Source organism: Pinus tabuliformis, chromosome 9 (genome assembly GCF_031772625.1).
Source record: "Pinus tabuliformis cultivar Carrire ecotype Pingquan chromosome 9, CPIR1, whole genome shotgun sequence".
In the NCBI taxonomy this organism is placed as follows: Eukaryota; Viridiplantae; Streptophyta; class Pinopsida; order Pinales; family Pinaceae; genus Pinus; species Pinus tabuliformis.
Window position 1 is genome coordinate 1,853,334,721 of NC_142307.1, and position 3,850 is coordinate 1,853,338,570.

Genomic DNA, 3,850 nt, shown 5'->3' on the forward strand with positions numbered 1-3,850 from the left:
AAAAGATATTTAGTATTTTCCATAAATAAAATATTTCAATTTTCATCTATGTAAAATATTTCAATATCTATTTTAAGTGAAGTATTTCAAGATAGACTTTATATGTGTGAGTGCATGTCTAGAGAAAGAGGAAGACATAAAACATATGTGTAGTGTACTGCTAAATATAAAATATATTGTGTGTATGAGAGAGGTGTATAATTCCTTTAATACTTAACATAAAACTAACATATAACATATTTCTAAACAAATATAATTTGTATACTAACTATAAATAAAATAATTTAGAAAATATCATTTATTTTTAGAGCTATAATATATTAATTTCAAATAATAAAACATTTCTAAATGAAATAATCACATTCATTTAAAGAAGTATTCACTAAAAATATTATCATTAATATATTAAAAATAAGAATGAATCATATTACCTACTAATATAAAACAATAATATAGAATAAATTACAAAATAAAAAATATTATTGTTAATATATTAAAAATAGGAATGAATCATATTATCTATTCATATAAAACAAATATAAAACAATAATATGGAATAAATTACACAAGAAAAATACAAGCAACATAAAGTCAAAATGTTTATATATATATATATATATATATATATATATATATATATATATATATATATATATATATATATATTTATAATATATATATATATATATATATATATATATATATATATATATATATATATATATATATAATTTTTCTATTTATTAAAGTGGGTATTAATTTTTTTACTAATTACATAGGAGCAAAATTAATATAGATTTATACTATTATAACTTTGGTTGATAAATGTTGATAGATATTAATCTATAATAAATATCAAAACACTTATTCCATGACACATTTCACATTACTCATTACCCAAATTAAAAAAAATCATAAAAATGAACTAAAGTATAACACTATTTTAAATCTATTATTACTATTATTATTATTATTATAATTTTGTGGCTAGGTTGACCCTAGGATTGTGTTAGGCTTTGCCAACCCTTGACACTTAATTCTCCTAAGGAAGCTACCACATTCAACCTCTCTACGAAAAATCTATTATTATTATTATTATTATTAATTATAAAAAATTAATTATGGAGATTCACCCTCATTTAGTTTTTCTTTGCTACGATACCATAAGGCCAATACCATGGCTTAATAGTACCACATGTCAAATATGACACATGTTGATATGACATTTTATTTAATTAATTAATTTGAAATAAACTAATTAAAATGAAATAATTAACTTGGAGATAAATCTTAACATTTGATTTGTGAAAACTACTATGAATATTCTTATATTTTCCATAGAAATTAAATTTCTATCATTCACTTAATAATTATTGATAATTAAATTAAAATTTTATGAAACCTATTCTAATATAGACATGCCCATAATTTATTTAGACATGCCGTAATTTATTTAAATCTATTTTAAATTTAAAATAAATAAAAATCCATCAACATTAAATCTCTACTATTCACTTAATAATTAAATTAAAATTCTAAAAAACATATTTTAAATCATTAAATCTCTACTATTCACTTAATAATTATTAATAATTAAATTAACATTTTAAATCAGCATAATTTGTTTAAATCTCTTTTAAATTCAAAAAATTAAGTATTTTGAAATACAAAACTTTCCTCTCAACTTTTCAACACAGCTACTTAAAAATGTCAATGGATTTTCTACGCACTATTTAAGAATGCCCATGGATTTTGTAACATCATTAGTCATAGAGGGATATATGTTATAATGATCAAAGGAAGATTCTATGCATATTATGGGTCATCAATTCAGTATTTGTGAAATGATTGAATCTAGATTTCTTGTGGTATAACCAAGGTTAAAAAAATGCATCAGTAATTATTCAGACTACATACAGATTGGCAAGATAAAATAACGCCAAATATATCAACTACTTGCAAATAACCAAATTATATCAATAATAATTTTGAAGATGAAGCACCCGACTTTGTATGAAAAAAAATAAAAAATTTGAAAGGTTGATGTTAATTAGCTTTGGTTTAGATGATTAGAAGAAAGGCCATTATCTTTTCCATCCAAGTACAGTTCTAACATTTGACATACTACTACAATTCTAGCATTTGACATACTGAATTCATATTGATTTTTTTTTATGATGACTTCAAATCTTATTATCTACCCTGACTTCAAATCTTATTATATACTGAAATCCAAAAACATCCTTAATCTTTTTATAAAATATAAAAACATTTTCCAGAGAAAAAACGTAAATGGTTGATAGTTGTTTTCCCCTCCAAAATAAGCAGAAACAAATGCCCAATTCATCAGAACTATATCTTGATGGCATTGTTCAAATCCTACAATTCTGCAAAAACAATCCATGTGTGCTATTTCAGACCTACTAAATATCATGAAATAAGCTTCTTTCAAATATATAGAGAGTCGATCTGGAAAGTACATGAATGATTCACTATCCTATTGGCCATGCATCTACTTCAAATATAAAACATATTGAAAGAAGTCCCTGCATTACAGGGTCTGCCCTTGTCCATCCTTCCACTGTATTTAAGCCCCCAAAGATTCCCAGGAGTTTGGAGGATTTTATCTTGACAAAAAATTCCATATGTTCTTTGGCTAAAATCAAAGTCCTCAAATGAGATATATCTATATTCCAATTCTTTGCCCTCTCTACAATGAGCAAGAATGTACAAAATCAAGGACTTTATCAGAAAAGTTGTGTATTTTCAGTTGACAGCAATCCAACTCCCGCATCAGACACTAATATATCATGAAGATCACCTGAAAGCTCTGACCCTGTCACAAAGTTCAACCATTTCTTACTCTTCACAAATTCAAGAAAAGGCCACAATACAAACACAATTAAAATAGCGTTCATGCTGGCAGCCGTGACTTTAAAAGAAGCAACTGCTACCACCAGAACCAGTAACAACGAAGGTATTAGACAGAGGAGAATAACTCCAACAGTCCCAAGAGGAACTTTATAGGGCCGAGAAAGTCCTGGCTTCTTGATTCTTAAACATATAAAGGCAGCAAACTCTGCAAACATACCAAAGCAATAGAGATAATTCTCAGCTGCTACAATTTCTTGAAAACTCAATGAAATTCCAGAAGCAGAAAACATAATGGCCAGAAGAGGAGTTCCATATCTTGATCTGACAGCAAATAGAGCAGGAAGCATGCCTGATTGTCCCATGCCAAGAAGCTGAAAAGAATCAATGCTCATTTCAATTTAAAAAATTTACGTGGCACAGCCCACCCTCTCACATTTCATTTCAAGCGGGACTGTGAGTTTGAAATTTTGAGCGGGACTGCGAGTTTGAAATCTTGCGCGCGGAGGTTTAGTTGAATGTGTGTAGGTGGACAGTGCATTTTCATTAACTACATCCACTTGCATTAAGTACATCCAAGTGATTAAGTCGGAGAGGAGGAGCCTGTCAGAGCGGGAGCGGTGGTGGAGCCTAAGTCGGAGCGGAGGAGCCTGTCAGAGCGGGAGCGGTGGTGGAGCCTGCCGCAGTCAGAGCTATGGAAACCGCCGTAAAATTAGAATCGGAATCTGTTAGCCGGAGAAATGATGCACACGTGTTGACAGCTAAAGCCGATGTCAGAACCCCTCTCCCAAGACTGTCCTTACAGTCTCTTAAGGGGCATTAATGGATCTATAGAGGTGGAAATGGATCTATATCTTCTGTATAACCAAACCCAAAAATAATATCAAAGACTTTGCTCTTCCTTTCTTTCTCTTTGTTGGTTATGAGGTTCCATCCCAAGTGACCCTCGCACTTCTTATTGCAGACTTAAACTTGACCA

General features: G+C 29.0%; 1 pseudogene; it reads right to left on the minus strand.

Moving 5' to 3' along the window:
- Nucleotides 1-2,747: 2,747 nt before the first annotated feature.
- Nucleotides 2,748-3,266, minus strand: LOC149156258 (putative polyamine transporter At1g31830 pseudogene; annotated as a pseudogene).
- Between the last annotated feature and the right edge of the window lie 584 nt (nt 3,267-3,850).